The following is a 13,129-nucleotide window of genomic DNA, read 5'->3' as shown; positions in this document are numbered from 1 at the left end:
GTGAATGTTATTTCCTCCTCTTACAGTCACCATTTCTTCCTCTTTACAGATATGATATATGATATGATATAATATGAGGTTATTTATAACGTGCTTAATACCCAGAGATTTCTAGGCGCGGACCCGGGGATCGAACCTGTGGTGCTTCCTGTCGTCTTGCTACCAAGGCGAGCACATTGCCCCTGAGCTATCCTCCCGTGACATGATGTTTCACATCCTGATTGAAACCATCCCAGTATACACTGGCTTCTGCTTGAAACTAGGATAAGAGGGAAGATGTTTGCCCCCACCCCCTTTCTCCAGAGTTCAATTCATCCATTTCTTAGAAGACAATTATCTTTCTAGTATATTGTCTCTCCTAGTAGACTTACAGCTCTCGTTGTGACTTGCAGCTCTCATTAAGGATGGTTCTGTTTTGCTTCAGTAACAGACAATATTATTGAGAATTCTTTCTGTTACTGATGACAGAACATACAATGCTTGATTGTTAAGCAGTATCAATTGTGATTCTGGTTCTATGTCGAGACTATTTCTTTTTGGCCGATTCTAGGCACAATACAAAAATGGAAATAATGACATTTCCCCCCATGCACCCCCTCACCCTCTTTTCCTGTTTTTAGTCCAAATACGGGGGATTCACCCCTACACCCTTTTTCCTCAGCCCCCACCACCTCCCTCCCCAAGCCCCCAAAACACGTGCATATATACACACATACACACACACACACACACACTCACTCTCTCCCCCTCTCCCTCGATCTCCTTCTCCCTCTCTCCCTCTCCCCAATCACCCTCTCCCCAAGCTCCCTCGTGGTTGCTTCCAGGTCCTGGCATGCCTGTCAGCCCCTGCGCGCACTTCTGTGCATCCCAGGGGCTGACCGTTCGATTTAGAAAGACCGCTCTGTGCGGTCACAAGCGGTCTTTCTAAATCGTTTTCTTTTTTTTAAAATGGTCTATTGACCTAATACTGTGATTCCATCCATAAATTGTACCAGATTGTGAATCAATGGGAAATCACTTGACTATCCCCATTGAGCAGGCGGTTTGAGTTAACCGATTCACGTCTCACTCTTCTTCTTTCCACCCTTTCCCTCTAGCTGAGGGAGGCACTTTCTGCACTTTACTTTGAACTTCATTCACGATTGTGTATGTTAGAATTTTGTATGTGGTTCACATGTTTTTTGAGTTTCTTGTATAAAAGCCAGCATAATGAGGCACTATATAAATATCGCTAATTGAATTAAATATATAACTTTTGGGTCTTATTATACCTTCATTCACTTCTGTTCTTTGTTGTTCCATACAAGAGTGAACAAGATAACATAAAAAATCCATGTTTTTTTGCTGGGGGCGAACAGGGCTTGGATGAAGTGAAAGCAAGGAGATCAGTATATAAGACTATCTGTGAGGTCGCAAAAAATCTATAGGTGATAAGGAAGAGGATGGGAGATGCTGCATTTTAAATATCTCCAGCACATTTTGACTGCAAGTTTCATGGCCATTGGATGAGCTCTGTACCATAGATAGGGAATTGGGCATTAGACCTCGGGTTTGGATAGAACATTATTGGGAAGTTTACTTTACAGTAGGAAAAGAACATTAATTTCCTTCTCACCAACCAAACTATTCCAGGTTATTAGGCAGGGTCCAGATGCAGAGTTTACACTGGAGGGAAGTATCTGAAATCATCATTGCACATTCAGCTCCTCGCTCCCCTACACTGGAACTCCCTACCTCTTCCTATCTGCTCCATCCCTACTTATTTCTCCTTCCACTCCTCCTTGAAATCACTCCTTCATTCCCCTCCCTGACACCTTTCCCCGTCACATTTCTCCCTTTCCACTCTTGTACCCCTGTCTTCTCTTTACCTTCCCCCTTCCCACCCAACTCTTTCCTTCTTCCTACTGACTCACTGTACTCCCTTCAGCTTCTCCCTCGTCCTTTCCTTCCCCACCTCCTCCTCCCTTCTTCATCCTCATATGTGTGGGATATTTCAACCCATGCCAATGCGCCCTATTACACCCCTTTGCCAATGGGGAAAGAAAACTATCAAAATGGATGCAGTAACCCCTGTGTGCGCAAATTCTGCAAAACGTACATAAACCACAAAAGAGCTGCACACCCTGCCACACACAGGCAAAGTTGATGTCAAAACAGAACTCCCTGCAGGAGAATTCCAGGGGTGCTGTTCCCCGTCACATGAAGCTGGCCACAAAATTGGACTAAAATCTGGAAATGCCTTTAAATACAGCTTCCCAATCAATGGCAACCTTCAAGGTGCTGTTTTGGCGCTAAATTCAGTTTTCCCAGTGAAATATTTTTTGCTAGCCAAATATTACCATTGTACTAATCCCCAATATGTTTGGCTTTCATGGATCTCTGGTCCGCTTTTCATATATTGAATAGGGCCAGGCTCTGGCCAGTGCTCGAAGCTCTAAAGATAGCGCTGCACCCCTTATTTTTATTGAAACGTATGCATGATGACACTTGTTGTAGTGCAGTATTTATCTGGCAGCGAGTGCACTGGCTACTTTGCCATATGTAGGGTGTGAAACAGGGGTGTGTCTTGGTACCACTCTTGTTCAATCTCTATACTAATGTTTTATAGTCTGAGCTGAAGGATACACTCACAGATCTTACTATGATTAGTGAGGTCCATATGCCGCTACTGAGCTACGCAGATTACGCTGTTTTAATTGATACAACACCCAGGCCCTCATTAGTAGAAATTCTGATTATATGGAATCAACAGGCCTGAAGGTTAATGCCACAACATCTAAGGTTGTGACAAGTTCGGCGGGGGGATCTTCCCCCGTCTTTTCCCCAAAATGTCAAGCTCGAGCATGTGGAGTTTTTTGCTTATTTGGTTGTGACATTCTGGGATCATGTGTATAAAAAATCTCAGTCCATGACACAAGCTTGTGGTGCCACTAACAGCACAGTAAACTCTGTAGGTTATCTCAACCACTCTGAACATTTTTAAGGCAAAACTGCGAGCAAGCAAACTTTATGGTGCTGAACTTTTGAGATTTAAGGATGTTCATACTATTCAATTAAATGATTCCTTTTTTAGGCATCTCCTTAACCTCCTGTGCACCCCTCCCCTCTTTGCAAAGCACTGTGAACTAAATATTCCTTTAATTAGTGGTGAGCTCAGACTAAGGCCAGTTTGCATGTGGTTAACATTATGGACCAATCCAGATGATCTATCCCATAAAATCTTCAGGGATAGCGTCTCCAGAGGGAGTATCCTAAGAAGTCCTTGGCAGAATTGTTGGTTCACTCTCTGAAAGCAGATAAAGAGAATATTTTTAGGAATCCAAGAATGATTCCCAATAGGATTTTTGGCATATCCATTCGGCAATACTGTGTAGATATTTGGGTATTCAATTCAACATGTCCTCTATAGAGGTAGTGGGTGGCCGAATGGGTATTCCTAAAGGAGAAAGAGTTTGCTGGCTATGTGGTGAGAGCATACTGGAATCTGCATGCCATCTAATTACAAACTTCAGAAGTCTGGACAAGTTAAGGGGGGGGCTACCTCAGGAAATACTGTAATAATGGCACAATTATGGATATCCAACTATTGTGGGTGCAATCTTTAAGTGGTAATGATTTTAATCTGATGTTTTATATCAGTTTTGCTGATGTGATATTTGATGTATTGCATTGTTCTGTGTGGAAATGTTATCTGTAGGGACATTCTTTTTTGTTTTTTGTAATTTGTTTCCTCTCTGATTTGGGATTGACTGAAGGATCAAACCGTTTATAAGATCTTAACATGATTATTTGTACACAATAAAAAAAAGAAAATCTCAGGTTCGCCAGTGGGAAACTAAAATCTATATGGAGTATGCTCCATAGAAAGACAGGAAGAGGAACTGCTCAAGCAGTCTAATATGAATCATGCTATTATCTCCATCCCTGGTAAATGGATGGAGTACCTGCATTGGATTGTCTCAAATAAGGGCAGGTCTGTAATAACGTGCTTCAGATTAAATATTTGCCAATTGGCCGAGTATATACTCCTGGAGATTCTCTCCTTTCTCCCAGAGGTTTACTTGCCTAGATTGTCGACATGTAGAAGAATATACCATGCACTTTGTTTTTGTGCAAGATATATGTGAAGATCAGGCAGAAGACTCTTTCCACAATTGAAACTTGGGGGTATTAGGAGTAGTAGTATTAGGATACTCAAGACTGCCTTGCACTACCTATTATTGGTCTCAGACATGGCTGTCTCATCAGAACTATAAGGATAACTTTGCATTGAATTGGGGCTGAAAAATCATCATATAGCCAATATACCTACTCTATAATGATAATTACTCTATAATGATAATTTCTAAAACTTCTTTACCGGTATCTTATGCATTTAAATTGGGTTGATTTTATCTTTTTTTATGTTCATTCTTTTTTCTTTTGGTGCATTTCTGATTGTTTTTATGTACTTTTAAGGCTTGTGCCGAATGCAGTTTTGATGAATCACTGACCTATTTTTTACCCCATCACAAGGAGACCTATGTATGAATTAAAATATGTCCTAATCTACAAGTGGATTATTATAGCGCCATACCCTATATATTTAAAGCATACATTGGAATTACCCTTTCAGATAACAAATTGTGCACAATTGAGTTTTGATTAGTTGATGCCCACAATAATGCAAGACTTTAATTTTGCCATAGCCATAATTGGTACCATTGACAGTGAGGAAAGTGTGAGCCTATAAAACCAATCTCATAATATTGATTTTCGATGGCTTCTTAAAAGGTATCGACTGCACAGCTCAACATTTCACATACTACTAAAACATAGTTTAACTTGGCATTAAACATATCTCCTATATTTGACACTAAATGTAAATTTGAAGTGGGCCATTGTGCATGTCCTTATTATGCATATTTTAAGACCCACCCCAAAGAATAGCAATCCTAAACATGTTTTTGACTTCACCACCTACTTGTAATTTTTAGACTAAGATTATGCGAACTGGTGTACTTGTTTAACAAACCTTTCTATTTTGGTTTTAATGAATTACATTCAGAGATGTTTATTTCAGATAAACATCCATTAAACCTTGCAGTACAAATAGCAACATGAAAGTCAAATGTTACAGAGAATGGAACAGTCATTCCCTTAATTGTTTATAGAGAGATAAAATTGCATATAAAATCCTATGTAATAAAATACCATCTACACTACAATCATTAAATGTAAGCTTATAAGGTAACGGCTCCCTCCCTAGACATTAGCATCATATAAACAAATAAAATCATGGTTGCAGAATATTCAGTTACTTAAAATTCTATTTCATTCAAACAGGAAATCTATCAACCTCATGCCACTATTAATATATGAGTATCATATTAAGCACTTATCAAATAACTTGTAATTTATTAACAGATTTAAAATGTTGGGCATTTAATATCTCTGCTATTTTTGCTTCTCCAAATCCAGGCCCGTTTACAGTACTTTGACACCCCACAAGTCGTATGCAGCTGTTTGTAGACTTTTATAATACAAGATCAGCAGCTACTGATTGAATTGCATAATTTCTCAAAATTGTTGCTAGACTCAATTATTTTACCTTCCAAGACAGGGTGCTGATAAAGAATGTACTTCATCCACTACTACTGATGAGCAATAAGGAAATAGCTGGAAAATTTGCCAGTTTCAATGTATTCATCCAAAATTTAAAATATAGGGTTCAAGCAAAGGGCAGATTAATGTGATTTAAGGTATTATTCAGACCCCTTTGTTTTATGTACCAAACAGCAGGGGGTAGGCTACAATCATTACCATTATTGACCAGTTCTCTTACTGGCCAATCATCAAATGCAAACCTCCCTACCCCTTTTATAGATTCATTAATGATATCAGGATTATCCCAAAGATCTTGCAAATCCATTCTCAGAAACGCAGTTCTCACCAATCAAATATATAGAGATTGTTTGATCACCCCCCCAAACCCTCTAGGATCAGTGCCGCCATCTAATGTGAGAGTCAAGGAGAGAACAGAATTTTCACTCAATATAAAAGTATTTTAAGCTTCAGATGTTGTGATGTTCTAGACCTCGGTAACCCAATTACAATAGAAAAGGGCGGTGCCATGGTTGCCGGCTGGGAGTGCTAATATGCACACATATGTTCTTAAAAAATATATGTTCTTTCACAAAGGGCATTGCTTGCACCCTACATTTCAGCATCAAAGGTTGCTTAGATGTTTATAGTTATATTGCCGATTTGCCGATTTGATTGATCTTCCACCGAACCTCCTGTTAAAGCTCTTTAAGGCACCGCCATGCATAGCTAAGGTAAGAACATTTTGCCTGCCTGGTCTTTTCAGCCAACTGAACTATTTACCCTCACACTCAGGTAATCAAATATTTCCATCTGTTTTACTTCCTTGCCTTCTGGTGTCAAGGTAAATCTGAGATTGCGCAATGAATGAGTGGGCATGCGTTTTGACTTGCCCAAGTATCTAATCAATCCCTTGTTGTGGCAGATTTCATGAGAGCACTTTCGCTGATGATGCACACACTTGGGTGTCTTTTATATTTAAATCATCCCATCCACAAAAGTGCACCCATTTTTTTTCTCTAATTCCATTGAATGCTTAAAATATTTGGGTGGTTTTTACCCTGTAAATGTAACATACCATTGCATACTCACGTGTAGAGTCCAGTTGCAGTTTAGGGACATGAAGGTCATCCATAGTAGCCCAAATATGATCTCTGGGGACTGTTGAAGGTGGACATCATGTCCACATAATCGAGCGTATAGTCTGTTAGTGACAAAAAACATACTTCTGTAAAAGCACGTTTAGGCAAAATACCTTTAGTAGACATTGCTTTCTGAAACCCGGCCCGTAAACGAGTAGGAATGACTTTCAGCACACCATGTTTCCAAGTGATCTCATACAACTTTACCATACATTTGCAGGACTAAAATCACTGTCAAACCATGCAATATGTCTTGTAGCACTTTATGTAGTTTAAACATTTCTTGAAAAATCCATGCCTGCTTATTAACCAAAGGTGTTGATATGATCTAGGGTCTTAGTGGTGGCATCCTGTACTTTTTCCTCATTATCGACCAGTCTGCTGCTAAACGAACCACCAAATCTACTGAAATGCTTTGTCAGATAATATTAGTTGGGGTACTTATACAAAATGGCACACTGATAAAGTAGTAAGTCATTATCAGAGCTGCATAAAGTTTTACTTATACAAAGCGTTGCACTGAAAGTGTGGTGGATTGATATCAGAACTGCACAAAACAACCGCAGTTTAGCACAACTGCCAGCGGAAGAAAGCCACAGCAATTTTACAGAGTGCAAAAAGAGCTATATCACGGCCCCTGTTGTTGGGGAGTACAGTACATCCATCAAGCTGCTACCTGGAGCAAGGTGCGCTCACTCCTTAATTATTGATAGATCACAGCCCAAGCGCTTTTCATCCAATCAGCAAGGCGCTCCTTCCGTAGAGTGTATAACATGGAAAACAACCAATAGATTGAGTGAAGTTCTTGTGGGCGTCCAATCGGAGGGCCACTCTTTCTAAACAACTAATGAAGCAGAAGGAGGCAACTAATAAGTTGAATGGGTTTCGTGTGGACAACCAATCGGCTGACGCCACCTTCAGAGATGTGGAGCAGTCATTCATGATTTCCTGTAATGGGTACAGAGACTCGGCTCATCGCTCAAAAGGCAGGGGAAACAAATCACTGCCATGCAGTCGCCATGACCCCCCTCCACCTCATGAATGGTAATCGCTCAGAGCGATTTAGGAGGATAAACTCCATTCAACAGTCACCATTAGTCTTCTGACCAACTAGAAGAGCAAACAAATGCACGCACTTACTGCGGAAACTTCCTTTGTTAGCTCAGGATCCAACAGCTATCCACAGAGTGCGCTTCAAAGGCTAAGGGCCACAGAACCACAGAACACAAACCACTCTGCAGCACTTCTCAATGCTTCACTGGGCAATGGGTGTTTTATGCAGTGAGCTCTTCCTTCAGGAGAATAAAAACTGTAGAAAGACTGTAGCTCAGTAACGTCTGTAGTAAGAGATTCAGGGTGTCCAACACACAAAACACTCTACAGCACTCTGAAATGCTTCGCTAGGGAGTGGATGTTTTATGCAGAGAGATCCTCCTTCAGGAGAATAGACACTGTAGAAATACTGTAGCTCAGTCAAGTCTGTAGTAAGGGATCCAAGCTGTCAAACGCACAAAACACTCCGCAGGACTCCTATTATAGAAATAGAACATGCCAGAAGTGTGTACCTTACAGTCAGAGGACATAACCAAGAAGAAAGATGACAAAAGGGAACTAGAAGTTAAAAAGGCAAGGTATATAAAGTGTAGAAATGGAAAATGACATGGGTGCACTGATGTGTCCAACAATTCAGAGACCGAACACATGGGCACAGAATACGCTATTCCAAGTAAATGATTATACAAAATGGTATGGATTACAAATGGAGTAACTATCTGTACAGCAGAAGTATTCGCAATATGAATTACAATGGAAGACTCATGTAAGTAAATCTCCCGGAGGTAGTAATCTTTGCTGACTCACCAAGTTCCATAACTGCTTTAAAAAAAAAAAAACTGGTGAGAAATGCAGGTTATAATATTGTTATACAGTGGTATAGTGTGGGGATAAGCACTTACCTGGGTACCAAGCCATTTGGGTCCATTGGTAAATATGGCAGACAACACAGCAACAGAAGGACTGGAACTCATGCATGCGGCTTATAGTATACCTTTAAGTGAAGGGGGAAAAGAGAGCATGATAGAGAAGGCAATCATGACAGGTTGGCACTAGGAGATGGTGAACAAAGGTATAAGGACACTATTATGACATGCAGAAAGAGGCCCAGTTTGAGAAATATGCTGGAAAACCTTGCCTAGGAAATTTGGCATAATAAGTGTGAAAACCAAAGGGTACCTCAATGACCAATCCCTTGGGATCTGTCATCCAGGTGGCCGGGGCATGGTCATCGGTTTTGGATCCAGACTCCGGGGTTGGACAAGTGTGGGAGGTTCACTTGGACAAGGGGTCCCTGGGGAGTGGGATACCCGGAGGAGGGACGCAGTATCCCTGTTCCCATTTTCCTGTAGAACACCCTCATTCCATTTTCTTTCTATGAACTCCCCCCTCCCACTCCCTCCAGCCTCCTTTCTTACACACACTCTGCTACACGGACCAAACCCTTGAAGGGAAGACAGACTCACACACAGCCAGTATGGTTGACATGTCCCAGTATCAGGGTCAGGCAGAGTCAGGCACTTGATCCTGATGACTCCCACCTGAATCTTGTTACCTTTCCCCACTGGTATAAAAGGTGGAGCATGAGAGCACCCAGAGAGCAAGGCAAAGCACATGAGCAAGGAGAGCAGGGCAACCGAAGTGAGCAAGATCAGCAGAACGGATGGGTGGGAAATCCCAGGAAGGCAATGTGACTATGGAAGCAGAGCAGATGGGACCAGGGGGCGAATGAAAGGCTGTGGTCCTACCAGATGCGGGGTGAAGGTCGCTGCAGAATCCCAAAGGGGCAGCTCCCTGCTACTGTAGAAGGTCACGGCGGTACTTCCTTCATGTGCAGAGTGAGGACTTGAAAGGAGGCAAGCCACGCTGGGCCAAAAGCCTGGACTAGACGGAAGGTCTTGATAAACTGTGTCGACCGCTGCTGGTGAGTGAAATGGGAGATGGGCTTGTGTTGATAAATGAAAAGGACATTAACGTTTGAAGTGCTTGTTGGGTTGTTGAGAAACCGCGAGTGAAAGCACATTGTAGCAAGAATGAAGAATGCCAAGATTGTACGTGTGAGAGAAGCCGCAAAAGAAATCTGAAGCACTTGAGAGTGTAAGAAACTGAAGAAATGTCCAGAGAGCAAAACGGTGTTGCTTACAAAAGTATCAAAATGTTTTTATTTACCATGATACAAAAAAATTTGAAAAGTCAATTAATGACATATTACTTTGTAAAGCATCAATTAATCACATAACACGACAGCATAGGTGAACAAAATACTTGGCTAAAATACATCCATCTCGACAAACATTCATAGTGCAGCATCCAAACCATACATCATACATAGTGACATTCAACCAACCAACAATGGCTAAAAATGACTGAATTAATTAACATTGCTTGCCAGTTGGGAGTGGGACAAACATTCATCACATCCCATTTGATTATTTTAATGTTTAAAATGTATTTCACAAACAGCAATAGAACTCATTAAAAACAATCTATCACAAGGGTGGATCTGGGAAGAAGAATGTTATGTAGATCACATCCCTAAAAGAGTAAGCTCAACCGGTTTCGACGTAGAGTGTGTAATGGACAACGTCTTCATCAGGAGATACAAGGCGAGAAGCTGCAAGAGAAGAGCATTACTGCATAAATTGCGGCAGTGTCCCATCTCATAAACTAAACTCAACAATAGATTGTATATAACCACCATGTGCCACCTGTTACAGACCAATAAAACTAAACATTTGTGCTGGAGAAGTGTACCTAAATGAGAGCAACGCCAGAGGCAGAGTTTTGTTTGAAAAAGCCAGAGGCGAGGAACCGGCCCCGAGAGTGTGAAAAATAATAATAACAACAACAGGAATTGGGTGCACCATATAGGCCGAAAAGTTCAAGATAGCCCAGTCAAAAGACCACCAGACAAGCCCTCAAGCAGCAGAAAAATGCCATGACTAAATGAATGACAAAAGAAAAAACAGGCTGTAATATGATGGATTAAACAAACCTTGTATAAGTAGCCATTAATATGCAGAATGGAAAAGAAGGGTCGTATGCTGGAGTCATACCGCCAATGAAACTGTGGCTAGTCAAAAGTGGGAAAATAATTGGAGCACACATAAGGCCAAAAGGATAACTACATTAACCAAAAGAACCACATGAAAGCGGCCAATTGTTACCTGTAATTAACATAACGCTGCTCTCTGTGGCCCCCTTCAAAATGTATGATGCGGTGGCTTTCTAGGTGGTGATGCAGCGAAGAAAGTCGTGTCAGCAGAAGAGCGCCTGATGTACTGTCAAGCAAAGAATGATGTTAGCCTAAACCACATTCGTCAAAGTAGGGCTAAGGACTTCCCAGTGAAGCCATACACAATTAAAAAAGTAAGAACTGCAGGAGCACCCCTGCCAACAGAGGCAGTGGGCCCTGTTGCAAGCTAAATAAGGCATGATGGCAAGTAGCTATGTGCCGGCCTAATGGGGCGCGGTGTCCTATAAGGGCTAGAGCTAACAGTCACACTGCTAAAATGCTGCTTGAGAGTGTAACCAAGAGAAGAGGCGAATAGTCAGTGGTCATAAGAGTGTAAAGTCAAGGGTACAAGCCCCCCTCCTGTACAGTCAAACGTCTTTGACAAAAGATGAAATGAAGTGGAGCTAACCTAAGGAATTATTAGCCCTGTGATGCTAACTAAGAACTGCAGATACCAGATAGCCTCGGGAGAGGAGGCCGGAATACACCTTTGAACTGTGTCCAGTATTGTGGGTTGTACGTAGGACGGCAGCTCTGAGAAAGAGAAGCCTGATTGTTGAAAATAAATGCACTGGCTACAATATCAAAGAGTGACCTGGCAAGACGCAATCGACTATTGGAAGTCTCTGTATTGTACTGGCAAGTACTTTGAAGTGAAAACGTGAAAGATTGCAAAGTACCAAGTGTGATGCTAGCGGTTTGAAAGCTTGTGCCCGATCGATGGAAGCCAGAACTGCCTACAAAGGAAGGTTCGAACCTGGATGAAGGGGACCTGAGTGAATCAGTGAAAGTGCACCCAATTATTTGTTCAAAAAGACCTTAAGAGCTCCTCAGTGTTATAAACTGGTAGAACTGGTAAAGTTATCTGAACAGTGATTTGAAGGCTACAGTGAAACCGACGGAGAGATGCCAAGTGAAAGCAAGGGACAGTGAATCCTGCAGTTTGATAAAGTGACTGAACAGTGGTGTAAAGACCAAGGTGAACCCAACGAAGGGTTATCATGAGAAATCCGGGGAAGAGGGGAATCCCGCATGGTGAGAGCTTGGGAAAAGTCTTGTAATGCTAAGCAAAAGACATTGATTGGAGGGACCCTGTCTTTTCTGCAGAAACTGCTTCCTGTTGCCCATAGACTCAAGGGGTACACAGTCATTGCACTGTTCCGCCTTTTCCCGTGATGTAACGTGGGGAAGAGAGTGCATTAGTTCAGCAATCCTGAACTACCAAAACCCTTTTGGACATTTCAGTTTGCACTACACTGTTTTGTTCTACTTTATCCCACACCCTTTTGTTATATAGAGAAATGATTTGGCAATAGGTTTATTAGTAAAGGCTTTTTTGTTTTGATGCAACACCACTAGGATAGTGTTTCTTTTTTTTTTTTGTTGCTGATGGTTGTAGCTTGCTCCCATTTTATATTGGTTTTTTTTCTCACCCATATAATGTTCAATAAACAGCCTTGGATTGTACTCCTTGTGTCTGTCATACTACATCCATGCCTTGCTTAGTAAGGTATAATATGAATAGGTTTCTGCTCAGTCACAGCAAACTAAATGACTAGGTATACAATATAGGCAAACATGGCATGGTAGAATATGAAAGCTGTGGTCCAGCAGAAACAGTACAGAACTATCTTTTGGAATGCACAGTGTGTGTTGGTCAAGGGAAAAACATGATGGGGGAAATTTAGGGCGTTGGAAATAGTGGTTGGATCAGTAAGAGACATCTTCAGAGAAGACAGAATTGGGAAGCTAAATAGGAAGAACCGGATATTATGTAACGTCGCTGGAGCAGGAAAATGGAAGACGCTTTAGCAGATAATTATATGAGAGGAAGTGGGAATCATCAAACTTCCTGATGGAAGTCGACCCAGTGAAATCTCTAAGAAGAACAAGACACGTTTTACTTCACAGGAAATTCTGGGTCACAAATGTGTCTATTTTGCATGGTGTGTGATTTCCTAGTGATTGTGCGCCTCCAAGGCATACTGAGGTATTGCTGAATGGCAATTAATCCAGGGGAAACAGTTGCTTCAGCCACAGCAATAGTTCATAGAATAGAATGTTGCTAACAATACTAGGTATTCCAGCATTTTAAAGGGGGATTTGTATATAGCAT

The 13,129-nt window shown here is 41.4% G+C and overlaps 1 protein-coding gene across 5 annotated transcripts in view; it reads left to right on the top strand.

Annotated features, from left to right (window-relative positions):
- The window catches only part of CADPS2 (calcium dependent secretion activator 2), a 2,822,196-nt gene that overhangs the window by 417,854 nt on the left and 2,391,213 nt on the right, over positions 1–13,129 (top strand). The window lies entirely within an intron of this gene.

Source organism: Ambystoma mexicanum, chromosome 12, assembly GCF_040938575.1.
Source record: "Ambystoma mexicanum isolate Mex_15411 chromosome 12, UKY_AmexF1_1, whole genome shotgun sequence".
Lineage (NCBI taxonomy): Eukaryota > Metazoa > Chordata > Amphibia > Caudata > Ambystomatidae > Ambystoma > Ambystoma mexicanum.
The sequence above is the reverse complement of the archived record's forward strand: the minus strand, read 5'-3'. Positions and strand labels throughout refer to the sequence as shown.